The sequence below is a fragment of the Artemia franciscana genome, chromosome 20 (genome assembly GCF_032884065.1).
Source record: "Artemia franciscana chromosome 20, ASM3288406v1, whole genome shotgun sequence".
Classification (NCBI taxonomy): domain Eukaryota; kingdom Metazoa; phylum Arthropoda; class Branchiopoda; order Anostraca; family Artemiidae; genus Artemia; species Artemia franciscana.
In genome coordinates, this window is record NC_088882.1 from 28,063,357 (window position 1) to 28,079,442 (window position 16,086).

General features: G+C 35.7%; 1 protein-coding gene across 2 annotated transcripts in view; it reads left to right on the forward strand.

Annotated features, from left to right (window-relative positions):
* Nucleotides 1-2,473: 2,473 nt before the first annotated feature.
* The window catches only part of LOC136040073 (axin-2-like), a 123,709-nt gene continuing 110,096 nt past the window's right edge, over nt 2,474-16,086 (forward strand). The window contains exon 1 of one of the 2 annotated variants that reach the window (XM_065724147.1): nt 2,474-2,537. The gene's annotated coding sequence lies outside the window, so the exon portion shown is untranslated. Of the gene's footprint in view, nt 2,538-5,369; nt 5,515-16,086 lie in introns of those variants that run through there. The other variant, XM_065724145.1, reaches the window with a different exon arrangement.

Here is a 16,086-nt window from a genome sequence, read left to right on the forward strand (position 1 = left end):
TTGATCCTTGAATTATGCAGAATTATGTTAGTTTTGACAAGATTTTTGAAGAAATTAAAATTTCAGCCGAGGGGGGACTCAGGTCTGGAGGAGCAAATCAAGGTCTAGGAGGGGCAATTGCCCCCTGCCCCATAGAAAATTACGTCCCTGACTTTAAGTATTATATTAGAACTTACAGACATGTTGATGGGGATGTTAAACTAACCAAAAGGCATTCTTTACGTACTTCTACTACTACTACGACTGCCCCCTTTTTGGGGGCCCTTCCTATCTTTAACAGGGACACGTTCAGATTGACTATACCCTCTCAATTTATTAGTATGCCAGTTCTATATGTTACTATTTTACCGTCTGGTTCCATCTTCCATATCTTCGCAGTTTTATCCGCGGCCTCCACTTCACACCTCTTAGTTCATATTTTAATGCTTTCTCCACTTTCTTTACATTCCTCATATTTCCATATGATCTATCACTCATATAATTAACGTCAACACGATTTTTTCTCTGAAGGTCCTGGCACATAAATCAAATCCCTTCAAAATTTTCCTGCGAAAAAATTAGCAACCCTGATCAAACAGTTCGTGGTAACGAACTGTAGTAAGGAGCGACCCGGCCCAATAGTAGCCGAAACTTAAAAAATGGAATTTTGATACCAATAATTACATCAAAAGAATCGCATTTTAATGCTGATTTTAAATATACAAGTTTCATCAAGATCAGTTATACCCATCGAAAGTTACGAGCCTAAGGAAAATTTGCCTCATTTTAGAAAATATGGGGAAACACCTCCTAAACGTCATACAATCTTAACGAAAATCACACCATTAGATTCAGCGTATCAGAGAACCTTGTTGTAGAAGTTTCAAGCTCCTATCTACAAAAATGTGCAATTTCGCATTTTTTGCCAGAAGACATATCACGGGTGCGTGTTTATTTGTTTTTTTGTTTGTTTTTTTTCCCAGGGGTGATCGTACCGACTGAGTGATCCTAGAATGTCGTGAGAGGGCTCATTCTAACGGAAATGAAAAGTTCTAGTGCCTTTTAAGTAACCAAAAAAATTGGAGGGCACCTAGGCCCCCTCCCACGCTCATTTCTTCCCAAAAGTCACCGGATCAAAATTCTGAGATAGCCATTCTATTCACCGTAGTCGAAAAACCTAATAACTATGTCTTAGGGACGACTTACTCCCCCGCAGTCCCCGTGGGAGGGGTTGCAAGTTACAAACTTTGACCTGTGTTTACATATAGTAATGGTTACTGGGAAGTGTACATACGTTTTCAGGGGGGAATTTTGGTTTAGGGGGAGAGTTGAGGGGGGCTACGTGGGAGGATATTTCCATGGAGGAAATTTTCATGGGGAAAGAGAATTTCAATGAAGGGGGTGCGGGATTTTCTAGCATTATTTGAAACAGCAATGAAAAAAACAATTATGAAAAGTTTTTTCTACTGAAAGTAAGGAGGAGCATTAAAACTTAAAACGAACAAAAATTATTACGCATATGAGAGGTTTACCTCCTCGTTATACCTCACTCTTTACGCCGAAGTATTTTTAGTAATTTCAAATATTTATTCTTCGGCCTTTGTGATTCAGAGGTCATCCTTAAGGAATTGGGACATTTAAGCTTTAGTGTAAAGAGCGAGGTATTGACAAGGGTTGAACCCCCTCATATACGCAACACTTAGCTTTTTTCGGCACCGATTTGCCAAATCGACACCGAATTACGAAGAACGGCTGTGATTCATGCTTGATAATTTTTTTGTTTTCGGTGCCGATTTATAAAACGGCTGCGAATTTCATTGTGACCATAAAAAAAAAAACTGTTCTTTCTTAGGTATTTCATTTCTCAATCGTTCCCTTCTCTTCATCAAGATAATCAAAAGAACTAAGCTAAAATCAGTCATGCAACTGTTGATAAACTGTAGTTGATTATTTATTTAAGAATTAACGACGCTTCTTGACTACTAAGGTCCCTGCGTCGGCCCTGCAGTGCATTCCTGCAGCGTGATTCGATCTCTGGGTCCCGTATTACCAAGCTAAGGTCAAATCCACTGCGCCACCACAGGACTTGTAGTTGATTATTGATGCACATTTCTCTTAGTTTTAAAAATATCGCGCAAAGGGCACTGTTTTTGTTCCACTATCAATTGCCCACATAGCTGCTGAAATTGGCGCAGAAAAAAGTTACGTGTGTCTGGTCCGTAAGATGTAACTCTTGAATCACCTTTGGGTCTGCCCAATCTTGCCTTTGGTACACCTGAAGTATGTTTTGAATTAAGTTGCGGCAGAAATAAGCTTATGATTTCTCACCTGCTCTTAGCAGTGCTACGTAGAATTTTGTTAAGGCAAGGTGCCCAGGTCAAAATCTAATCAAGTCCCGTCTTAATGCTCTCATTTATTGGATTGTTCCTAGATTGAGTTTGAAATGTGGCAACTTTTAATTTATATAAGAGGAGAGGATCATGTCTTTTCTTAGTCGTCACCCGAAACTACAATGAGGAAAAAGTACAATTTCTATGAAATGGATTAAACACGATTTCGTAAGTAGTATCGGAGTATATATATACATATCGCTACTTTTAAACAGTGATATCCATTGTACGCTGGTTTGGGAATCCTTTGTCCCAGTGGCACGGGTTTAATTCCTTGCGTGACCGGGTATTTGGTTTGGGACAGGGGTCAGTGGCATGACTAAATAAGCTCGACCCGGCTCTAAATGGGTACTAAACAACAAAGAGATAAAACTCCACAAAAAAAAACCTCAAACGAGACTACGGTCAGTAGAGAGGAAAGACTAAAACAACGCGGATATTTCGCCTATATCCAAACTAGGCGTCCTCAGCACACGATAAAAAGAAAAAAAAACACTAAACTAAAAACAAAAAAAAAACACCACCAATAATAATAAATACAATTGTCGCTACTGATCCACGTAGGGAAAAGAAGCTATTAGAGTTACTTCAATGAAAACATCAAAGCAACTGAAAAAAAATTATGAAAATTGAAACTTAGTTAACTATTATGTTGCGAAATAATCCTCTTGTAAGCTAATCAATAATAATATAAGCTAATCAATCTTGTAAGCTAATTAATACTAATATAACTTCAATATTCTATAATATTCTATAACTTCAAGATTCAATATATAAGAATCTAGTGCCATCATGCTGACATACTTACTTACTTGGCTCATATAGATTTTTCCTTTTCATTTCTTTTCTTTTTTTTCGCTTTGACTATTTCTGTTATTATTATTTTTTTGTCTATTTTAGAGATTGGTCCAAAATTTATTTGTTATTTAATTTTACTTTTAAAGCATAAAGAGGATAGCCAAAAGTAATTTGCTTGCTGAAAAAATTTCATTTCAGTAATGAAAACCAGGCTTATGTGCAAATGGAGGGGAGTTTAACGCATATACCCCTCGTCTCTGAGATATCGTGATTTTTTTTATTTTTCAAATAATTTTCAATTTTTCAAACAATTCAATTTTTTTTCGAATAAGCCTTTATAAAAAATTTTACTCCCCCTCTCTTCTTAGGAAAAGTCCTATTTCAAATACCTGCCAGAGTCATGGAATCCAGTTTATGGCCTGAATATTGGTTGAGGTTAAGGCCTGAAACATTTCAATTTTATAATAAATTATTAAACACTGTACGATTATTGATGAGGCTTGATGCTCAATTAAAGCATCCGCGCCCATAGCTTGGGGATTTCCATTGTTTTCTGTCTATAAAAACAATTGCCTAATATCAGCTACGGTGATGAACGTTCCTCCTCTGTAAATATTAGCTCGTCTCTGCTGTTCCCTACCCCAACTACCTGAGTGTGCGTCTGCTGAAAGGCTAAAACCCATGCTACCTGGTAAGTACTAATGGTGATGGGAGCACTTGCAGGGAACTCTATGTTTCCTTCTATGTCATTTTGTGCCTAATTGAGAGCTATGAAATCTTATAAAGTTACCGTAATAGTAAGTTAAACTACATGTGTTGGTTATGAGTTTTTATATTTTCCTTTTTCGTTAGCTACAATCAAGAAAGAACTTGAAAAGACTTCACTCACTAAAAACGGATATTTCGCTTATTTTCGGACTTTATCCATTAAACTTCAAACCATAAAGGTGAATTTGAAATAAAATCCCTGTAACACGGGTGACGGGCCCCTAATAAACTTATTTTCGTTTTCAATGACCTCAATAATCCCATAGAAGACAATCCTTTGTATGTATTAAATGAAATAAACTTTTTAGCTTTTTGCCCCTCCTCCGTATTTTACAGGTATTTTACTGTGTGGTGCGAAGAGTACGAAGGGAAAAGGTGGTGCGCCAAGAAAACGAAGACAGTTCGGTGTAAAATTTAAACAAAATAAAATGGAAATAGTTTAAGGAAAACTAAAATGCCCCTGGCAGAAAAGTACACAGGATTTGTTCCGGGGGGGGATGGGAGAGAGAGCAATGCCAAAAGAAATATATTTTATGGTTTGAATAGGAAGAATCAAGAAATGCAGAAAAATTTAAGATTTTCCGCAGAACCAAGCTCAGAAGGGACGGATCCAGGGGACAAGAGAACTGTCCCCTAAGATCTTTCAGGTACTCTTTTATGTTTTTCTCTTTTTACCCTTTTTTTTAAATATGTCAATTTGGTCAATTATTAACGCCCTTATCACATTGCCCTCCCCCCCCAATTTCGCTCTTGACCCGCCTCTGGCCGAGGGCTCTGTTTTTTTTGTGTGTGTGTGTGTGTGTGTCAGTGTCCCTGCCTCTCTGCTTATTTTCCTGTTTGTTATGTCCGTATCAAGGCCGAATCCGGGTTTTTTTTTGGCGATATTTTTGGAGGAGGGGGTAAAAAATTTTTTAAAAATGCACGAAAATTTTATTTATATTCCTTTTTTTCGTTTTCGCGAGTCAGACAAACATTTTTGGGTGGTAACGTAAACCCCCTACCCCCACCTCTAGTTACGGTCTTGTTCGTTAGGCACAGAAATAACAAGAAGACTTTCGTCGTGTACACGTTTTGACGGCATTTAATTCAATAGAAATAATTTATTTTATTCTACCTCCTTCCCCTGTCTCTCAAGCACAGCTTTTTTTAATTATTTCTGAGCCAATTTATCGACTATAAAGCAGTGACCAACAATTAAGAAAATAAAATTTAAACTGTTAAATAAATTCTGACTATAATGACTTAAAATTATTTTGTCTTCCTGCCAAATTCCTTACAGCATTAATTTTTTTAGCTATTACAATTTTTTTATTACTCGATAATCAAAGAGGGAAGGTAGAGCTTTCAATAGCATAATGAGCTGAATATCATGTAGATATGGCAATAGGACCCCGTCGGCATTTTTACCATCTCAATATGATGAGACCGGCTTTTCTTTGTGTGGTTCGTGCCGACTTTTCAGTAGTAAAACCGTTGAAGTCTTGTGGAATTTAAAGATATTTGGATGCACTGGGAGAAGTTGGATATTTTTTTTTGGATTCATGAATAGCATTTTTCAAAGAAAGCAGTTGTTATAATGGTATGATATTAGGTTAGCTAAAATTCACGACAAATTAAATTTCCAACAAAAATGATGGTTTGGCATTTTTATCCGTGTCCTAAAGTTATTGAAAATAAAACTTTATTAAAAGAGCGTAACAGCTTTAAGAAATATACAAGGTATAAATTCAACCCCAGCCCCTGGCCTATAGATATCAAGAGACTGTTTGAGCTCATTCTCCGTCCCCTAAATCTTAAGATTGTTTACAAAAGAGCCAGAGTTAGGTTTTTTCTCAAGGGCGGGGGGAGGGCAAATGTAGAGTTCGCCACCCCTTGCCATACCATCAATGCTGTAACTATTACAATTTTTCCCCAAAAATATTATAATTTAAACTTGTTTTGCCACCCCAAGGCGTACCGCCTGGGGCGCCTGCCCTTTCTAGCCCACCCCTTAGATCTGGCCCTGGTTTATGATTCTCTTTATTATCTCATTTAATTAGCGTGGTTTCTGCATTTTTTAAAGCTACCCCCACCCCTCAAAATAAATTTACGTGTAAGTCTGGGGCTTTATTTGCTATGGGGTAGGGGGAGGGCAAATGCCCCCAAACTAATTGTCTAATTTGCTCTTTAATTTGAGCAAATATTTTTTTAATTAGTCCATGCTCATTTATAACATAAAGAAAACGAGAAAAAAGGGGTCCCTTACACTTATAATATGTTTCACATTAATATTTTTTCCAGACATACTGTCTTTGAAGCCATATCATCGAGCATACCCTCTACATCTGAAAATAGGAAAGATATGTAATCACTAAAGTATGGGAAGATAGATAAATAATGAATATAATTTCCGGGAAAAAAAATCATTGAAAGAGAAAACAAGACTTAGGACTTTTTATAATTATATTCGTACTATAACTAGATAGGTCAAGTCGGTTGTCGTTTGGTCATGGAATTTGGTAGAGGGTTATCCGCTCAAGGAATCATATGATTGTTTTAGTTTTTATTTCTAGTATTTAATTGGAACTCCCTATTCTCTTATTTGTCATTGAAATACCTAATAAGCGCTGATAACGTCCTATTCCTTACGTTCCGGGTTCACACACTAACCCATAAATGTGGAACTGTCTTTATACATAATACCATGCGTCCTCGTTATTTTCGTTTTTCTAAATATTTCTTTTAACCAGCTCCAAAAAAATAAATTATCATAAATGTGCAAAGAATTATGACTGAAATTAGTCGCTTTAAATTAATTTAGGCCTATTAATTTAAATAAACAAAGTTTTCCGAGGGAAGTAACGAGCGAAGTTGAAACTTAAAACGGGCAAAGATTATTACTTCACAGCCTATCTAATATATATCAACAAAACTAGTAACAATAAACCAACAAATTATGTTTCCCTATACTTTATGATTATAGAAAACTAGCGCTTTACTGAAAACACGAAAATCAAGTATAAAAAACAGGAATACTGATTTGGGAGTCGAAAATGAGTATGTAGCTAGACAACCGTAAACGAATCTACAAAGCTTTTCATAGTCTTGCACCAGTTATGACATCAGTAATTTTCAGTATTTTACTTTGAGAAAGCACAGAGGTCTTTTTCCCAGAAAAATAGATTCCCAATTTTTCCTAATTTTTAAGATGTTTATGGTTGTCAACTTTCAGTATACAATTAAATTATCTTAAAAACATAAGTGTAAAATTAAATATTTTTCTAATAACCGAAAATAATTGAACAGCATACAGAAATAATGGATTGCTTTTCAGGTAGCATTTTGGTCCCGGCAGCTATAATACCAATAGTGAGTAATATACAATCTTAAATTGTAAGAAATATTCTGTAGTATTACTTGAAATGAAGATCAAATAAGACATACTACGAACTCTGGAAATCCGGTTATTTCTCTCTATACAACAGTGAATTTCAAGCTATGATCAAACAGTTCGTGGTAACGAACTGTAGTAAGGAGCGACCCGGCTCAATAGTAAACGAAACTCTAAAAAACGGAATTTTGATGCTAAAATATACGTAAAAAGAATCGTATTTTCATGCTGATTTTAAATATATAAGTTTCCATCGCATTCGGCGCATCAGAGAACCATATAGCAAAAATTTCAAGCTCCTATCTACAAAATGTGGAATTTCGTATTTTTTGCCAGAAGACAAATCACGGGTGCGTGTTTATTTGTTTGTTGTTTTTTTTCCCAAGGGTCATCGTATAGACCAAGTGGTCCTAGAATGTCGCAAGAGGGCTCATTCTAACGGAAATGAAAAGTTCTAGTGCCCTTTTTAAGTGACCAAAAAATTGGAGGGCACCTAGGCCCCCTCCCACGCTCATTTTTCTCCAAAGTCAACGGATCTAAATTTTGAGATAGCCATTTTGTTCCGCATAGTCAAAAACCGTAATAACTATGTCTTTGGGAATTACTTACTCCCCCACAGTCCCTGGGGGAGGGGCTGCAAGTTACAAACTTTGACCGGTGTTTAAATATAATAATGGTTATTGGGAAGTGTACAGACGTTTTCAGGGGGATTTTTTTTGGTTTTGGGGGTGGGGCTAAAGTATTTTTAGTAATTTCAACTATTTAATCTATGGCCTTTCTGATTTAGGGGTCATTCTTAAAGAATTGAGACAAAACTTACGATTTCGTGTAAAGAGCGAGGCATTAACGAGGATACAAACCCCCTTATATACATAATAAAAATATAAGAATATAAAAGTTTGTTACGTAAGTTAATTCTTAAGTTACGTATATTTTTTACTAATAGAAGCGTTCGATAAAAATTAAAAGCTATAGTTGCCTTTTTATGTAACCGAAAAACTGGAGGGCAACCAGGCCTCCTTCCCCACCCTTTATTTCTCAAAATCGTCTGATCAAAACTAAGAGAAAGCCATTTAGCCAAAAAAGGAATTAATATGCAAATTTCATTTTAATAATTTATGTGTGGAGAGCCAAAATCAAACATGCATTAATTCAAAAATGTTCAGAAATTAAATAAAAAAAACTAGTTTTTTTAACTGTAAGTAAGGAGCGACATTAAAACTTAAACGAACAGAAATTACTCCGTATATGAAATGGGTTGTCCCCTCCTCAACGCCTCGCTCTTTACGCTAAAGCTTTTAATTGTTTTAAAAAGTAGAATTGTGGCAAAGAGTCAAACTTTGGCGTAAAGAGCGACGCGTTGAGGAGGGGACAACCCATTTCATATACGGAGTAATTTCTGTTCGTTTAAGTTTTAATGTCGCTCCTTACTTACAGTTAAACAAACTAGTTTTTTTATTTAATAAAATTCTAAAGCTAGTCTGTAGTCCTAATGCTATTAAGATGGCTTTGCTTCCAACTTGTCAACAACCTAAGCGTGACATGACCTTTTCAGAACCAAAACGCGACCCGGTCATTGAACTAAGCCATTGTGCAGAAGTAATACCAAATTAATCAAAAAAAAAAAAAAAAAACTAAAGGAACAATCTTAGAAGGGATTGTCCCTTAAAAAGGATTGATGATATTTTTGTTGTGTAAAAAGTGTTTTTGATTGGCTTGCTTTTACTGCACCAAAACTATTATTATTATTACTGCACTATTATTATTATTTTTACTTATTATTATTTATTATTACTGCATTATTATTATTATTACTGCACCAAAACTATTTACTGCAAAATATTATGTTGTGTTTTGAGTAAAGCGCTAGTTTTCTATAATCCTCGGAGTATGAGGAAACATAACTAGTTGGTTTATTTGTACTTGTTTTATTTATATATATTAGATAGGCCGTTAAGTAATTATTTTTGTCCGTTTTAAGTTTCAACTTCGCTCTTTACTTCCTTCGGAAAAACTTTCCTTTTTGAAACTAATCTTCGTTCGTTTCTGATTAAAATTTAATATAGGAACAGCGCTGCCATGATCTTTTTTATTTATACGGAACAATGTATGTTCGATAAAAGTTTAGATGTCCCTCCTTAATTTCAGTTGAAAACCTATTTTTAATATAATTTCTAATTATCACCGATCTAGGGGAGATAAGACAGCTCTAGAAATTACTGCTGACAACATTGACAGCTACGAAAAGTTTTCAATCTATAACATGGATTTCATTATTCATACTTCACAAATCAATACATGTTTTTCAGGAAAGTTTGTTTCTGATAAGCAAAAAGCTGTTTTTACTCGGCCAACTTCGCCTGAAAAAGCCATAATAAAGACAGGGCTTTATAAATCGCCTACTGGCTAGCAGAAACTAGAAGGCTGCTGTAATAAAAGAGGGCTGTTTAAGGGCTCATTTAAAAGCTTATATTTATACCTAATCATTTTTTATAAATTTGACTTGATAGCGCATTCCCACAAAAGGCACTTTTGGTTGTTTCTGCCTTTTTTTATCAAATGGAAAAAGTGCCTTTTTCAATGAAATGACCAAATAAGGTGTTTTTCAAGCCTAGGCAAGGGCAAAAAACTAAGAGGGCAATTACGTCCCTCCTCTCAATTACCACTATTAGAACTAGCACACAGGCTTCATCGCAGAGTGAAGTTTGAAGGTTCAATTCAAAACTGTTGATCATTCAAGCTTAATTTTTCGTAGATTTTTAGTTGAAAAGTGTTTAGTTTTAATTAGTTTGTTTTCGCAATAATCTTTTACTTTTAAGATGAGTAGGCAATTTATGAAACTTACTAAGAGGGTCTGGAGGGGGAGTATATGTAAGGGGTTCTTATAAACCTCCATTTATGGGCTTTGAGCCATAATCATTGCAATGCTACCGTTTTATGCTTCTAAGCTCTTCCACTTAAGAAGTGGCACCAAAAGTGCCGTTCGTAATGCTATATTGCACTTATGGTAAAATTGATATAAAGCACGCAAATATGTGCAATAGGTTTAAAATAAGTCTTCCCGGAATATACTTTTAAAAACAAGTGCATCACATTTGCAAAGATAGTGGATTATATGAAAAGTAATCATAAGAAGGGACAAAACATGATTGAAAAATAAAATCCAAGCTGGAATGGGACGCATGATAATCCAATTCGAAGTCAACCCCTGTACTAACAGAACCACGCCTCTAATAATACAATTTAATATAGTAGTGTTTGTTGGACTTGAATTGCGTAGCTTAATAAGGGAGCCTGGAGGAAGAACATGTCAGAGGTGTTCTTGCATACCTCCAATTAAAGGTTTTGAACCACAATTATTACAATGATACCGTTTATGCTTCCTAGATTTTCCACTTAGAATTTCAGATGAGGCATTAAGCATCGCTCTAAAAAGTTCTGGTAGCCCACTAGCCATATCTTTTCCACTTGATACATTGCACCTAAAGTGCCATTTGAAACTTGAAGATGGAAGAATTTATAGGAAGAACGTAGATATGAGCAACATTTTTTATATTTGCTATCAAAAATCTATCTAAGATTATCTGGTAGCCTGCTAGCCCCTCCCCTTGAGAAACGGCATAAAAAGTGCATTTCTTCGTGCCATATGGCACTACCAAATGGCGGAATTTATATAAGCCACGTACATATGATAAATGACTTTTGAATGAGCTCTTAAGCATCTCTCTATGGTGTTCTAGTTACCCGCCAGGCCTGGAAAAAAAAGAAGAAAAAAGACTGTTTTAACATTTTTTAACTTTTAGTTACCATAGGCTCTTTACTAGGTTGCAGCTAATGCTTCAACCTTGACAAAGAGTCCATTGCAAATTCTCCCCAGAAACTAGTTAACGTTGAAATTTGTGAAGTCTAATAGATGGTGGAATTTTTTAAAACATAGTAAATAAAAGCAATAGCTTTTAATTCAGCCAATAAACATCCACCTACGATGGTGTGCTAGCCTGCTGATGTTTCAATAGCTTACTGATGAAGACTATTTATGAAATGTACTATGGGGGCTGGTAGGGGGAGTGTACGGTAGGGGTTTTTGTAAACCTCCAATTAAGGTTTCTGGAACATAATTGCTACAATAATACCTGCTTTGTGCTTCAGAGCTTTTCCACTTAAGAACTGGCACCAAAAGTCTTATTTTCAGTGCTATATAACACTTACGAAGAGGGTAGAATTGAAAAATTGAAACCGCTTAGATATGAGCAATCGCTTTCAAATGAGCCCCTAAACATCACTCTTATAAGTTCTGCTACCCCAATAGCCTCAACTTTTCCACTCGAGACATGGAACCAAAAGTGCCGTTTCTAGTGCCATTTGGAACTTCCATATGGTGGAGTTCATAGGAAGATCGTAGATATGGGAAATGGTGCAATTTATAGGAAGATCGTAGATATGGGAAATGGTGGAATTTATAGGAAGATCGTAGCTATGGGTAATATCTTATATATGAGATATAAAAAATCTGTCTACGATGTTCTGGTAGCCTGCTAGTGCCACCCTTTGTGAAATGGAACAAAAAGTACCATTTTAGTGACATATGGCAATTGCATATGGTAGAATTTATAAAAAGCACGTAGATATACATACATACATACATACATACATATATTTATTTCCCATCAAAAGAAACAGATGGAGTATAAGATAAAAAAGCATAAAAAAACTCACTACAAAAGAATACACAACACATAAGAAAAATAAAGAACAAATGGGTGTCTAACTACAAAAAACAAAAACCTATTGCCTCAAAACAATTGCCCAAGGATGAGTAACAATATTAGAGTTATATCTGGCGATCTGGGCTAATATTGCTTCATTAGGGTCGATAATCCCATACCGACTTGTCACAATACGCTTACTTGTCCATGGTGGAAGCCGTAAGAGGTACTTTGCATATTTATAATATGTAGACCGCAATTCTTTCTTATCTTCCTTTTGGAAAATCCTCCAAAAGGGACTTAGATACAGATAATGGGGTAGTGCCATTGCATTATATAGATGGGCCAAAATCCGCCGATCAAACTGACGCTTATAAACTACAACATGGCTATACGCTAAAGAGATCCGCTTTAGAGAGAGCTATATGAGAAATAGTTTTCGAATGAGCCATTAAACACCTCTCTATGGTGTTCTGGTGGTCCACTAAACATACTAAAAAAAAACGAAAAAAAAAAACAAACAAGAGACAGATCAGTTTAGAGATCCGCTTATACCGCTTTAGAGATCAGTTTACAAGATCCGCTTTAGAGAGAGCTATATGAGAAATAGTTTTCGAATGAGCCATTAAACACCTCTCTATGGTGTTCTGGTGGTCCACTAAACATACTAAAAAAAAACGAAAAAAAAAACAAACAAGAGACAGATCAGTTTAGAGATCCGCTTATACCGCTTTAGAGATCAGTTTACAAGATCCGCTTTAGAGAGAGCTATATGAGAAATAGCTTTCGAATGAGCCATTAAACACCTCTCTATGGTGTTCTGGTGGTCCACTAAACATACTAAAAAAAAACGAAAAAAAAAACAAACAAGAGACAGATCAGTTTAGAGATCCGCTTATACCGCTTTAGAGATCAGTTTACAAGATCCGCTTTAGAGAGAGCTATATGAGAAATAGTTTTCGAATGAGCCATTAAACACCTCTCTATGGTGTTCTGGTGGTCCACTAAACATACTAAAAAAAACGAAAAAAAAAAAACAAACAAGAGACAGATCAGTTTAGAGATCCGCTTATACCGCTTTAGAGATCAGTTTACAAGATCCGCTTTAGAGAGAGCTATATGAGAAATAGCTTTCGAATGAGCCATTAAACACCTCTCTATGGTGTTCTGGTGGTCCACTAAACATACTAAAAAAAAACGAAAAAAAAAAACAAACAAGAGACAGATCAGTTTAGAGATCCGCTTATACCGCTTTAGAGATCAGTTTACAAGATCCGCTTTAGAGAGAGCTATATGAGAAATAGCTTTCGAATGAGCCATTAAACACCTCTCTATGGTGTTCTGGTGGTCCACTAAACATACTAAAAAAAAACGAAAAAATAAAACAAACAAGAGACAGATCAGTTTAGAGATCCGCTTATACCGCTTTAGAGATCAGTTTACAAGATCCGCTTTAGAGAGAGCTATATGAGAAATAGCTTTCGAATGAGCCATTAAACACCTCTCTATGGTGTTCTGGTGGTCCACTAAACATACTAAAAAAAAAACGAAAAAAAAAAACAAACAAGAGACAGATCAGTTTAGAGATCCGCTTATACCGCTTTAGAGATCAGTTTACAAGATCCGCTTTAGAGAGAGCTATATGAGAAATAGTTTTCGAATGAGCCATTAAACACCTCTCTATGGTGTTCTGGTGGTCCACTAAACATACTAAAAAAAAACGAAAAAATAAAACAAACAAGAGACAGATCAGTTTAGAGATCCGCTTATACCGCTTTAGAGATCAGTTTACAAGATCCGCTTTAGAGAGAGCTATATGAGAAATAGTTTTCGAATGAGCCATTAAACACCTCTCTATGGTGTTCTGGTGGTCCACTAAACATACTAAAAAAAAAACGAAAAAAAAAAACAAACAAGAGACAGATCAGTTTAGAGATCCGCTTATACCGCTTTAGAGATCAGTTTACAAGATCCGCTTTAGAGAGAGCTATATGAGAAATAGTTTTCGAATGAGCCATTAAACACCTCTCTATGGTGTTCTGGTGGTCCACTAAACATACTAAAAAAAAAACGAAAAAAAAAAACAAACAAGAGACAGATCAGTTTAGAGATCCGCTTATACCGCTTTAGAGATCAGTTTACAAGATCCGCTTTAGAGAGAGCTATATGAGAAATAGTTTTCGAATGAGCCATTAAACACCTCTCTATGGTGTTCTGGTGGTCCACTAAACATACTAAAAAAAAACGAAAAAAAAAAACAAACAAGAGACAGATCAGTTTAGAGATCCGCTTATACCGCTTTAGAGATCAGTTTACAAGATCCGCTTTAGAGAGAGCTATATGAGAAATAGCTTTCGAATGAGCCATTAAACACCTCTCTATGGTGTTCTGGTGGTCCACTAAACATACTAAAAAAAAAACGAAAAAAAAAAACAAACAAGAGACAGATCAGTTTAGAGATCCGCTTATACCGCTTTAGAGATCAGTTTACAAGATCCGCTTTAGAGAGAGCTATATGAGAAATAGTTTTCGAATGAGCCATTAAACACCTCTCTATGGTGTTCTGGTGGTCCACTAAACATACTAAAAAAAAACGAAAAAAAAAAACAAACAAGAGACAGATCAGTTTAGAGATCCGCTTATACCGCTTTAGAGATCAGTTTACAAGATCCGCTTTAGAGAGAGCTATATGAGAAATAGCTTTCGAATGAGCCATTAAACACCTCTCTATGGTGTTCTGGTGGTCCACTAAACATACTAAAAAAAACGAAAAAAAAAACAAACAAGAGACAGATCAGTTTAGAGATCCGCTTATACCGCTTTAGAGATCAGTTTACAAGATCCGCTTTAGAGAGAGCTATATGAGAAATAGTTTTCGAATGAGCCATTAAACACCTCTCTATGGTGTTCTGGTGGTCCACTAAACATACTAAAAAAAAAAACGAAAAAAAAAACAAACAAGAGACAGATCAGTTTAGAGATCCGCTTATACCGCTTTAGAGATCAGTTTACAAGATCCGCTTTAGAGAGAGCTATATGAGAAATAGTTTTCGAATGAGCCATTAAACACCTCTCTATGGTGTTCTGGTGGTCCACTAAACATACTAAAAAAAAACGAAAAAATAAAACAAACAAGAGACAGATCAGTTTAGAGATCCGCTTATACCGCTTTAGAGATCAGTTTACAAGATCCGCTTTAGAGAGAGCTATATGAGAAATAGTTTTCGAATGAGCCATTAAACACCTCTCTATGGTGTTCTGGTGGTCCACTAAACATACTAAAAAAAAACGAAAAAATAAAACAAACAAGAGACAGATCAGTTTAGAGATCCGCTTATACCGCTTTAGAGATCAGTTTACAAGATCCGCTTTAGAGAGAGCTATATGAGAAATAGTTTTCGAATGAGCCATTAAACACCTCTCTATGGTGTTCTGGTGGTCCACTAAACATACTAAAAAAAAACGAAAAAATAAAACAAACAAGAGACAGATCAGTTTAGAGATCCGCTTATACCGCTTTAGAGATCAGTTTACAAGATCCGCTTTAGAGAGAGCTATATGAGAAATAGTTTTCGAATGAGCCATTAAACACCTCTCTATGGTGTTCTGGTGGTCCACTAAACATACTAAAAAAAAAAACGAAAAAAAAAAACAAACAAGAGACAGATCAGTGCCACCGATGCAAAAAAGTATTTTGCTTGTTGTTAAAGCAGGAGGATTATAATTTCCCTAAATAGAGTTTTCGACCATACTGATTCCAACAGGTTTGGTACACTTTTCATTTTGATCTGATGCCATTTTCAAGGGGTTTCAGGCTTTTTTTTTAATCACCCTTAATTTCTTAACGCAATAAACTTTTACTTTTAAGACGAACCGAAATAATAGAAGAGTCAAAAGTGATCGATTGGCAACTAGCCTCCCCCACGCCCTTTTTTTTTACCAAATACATCCTATGAAAATTTTGAAATAACCATTTTGTTAAAAAAAATTAAAGGTCATATAACAAAACTTCAGGGTTGACTTCAGGGCCCATGGGCAGGTGTTGTAAGTTATGCCCTGGGGACATATGTAGTTG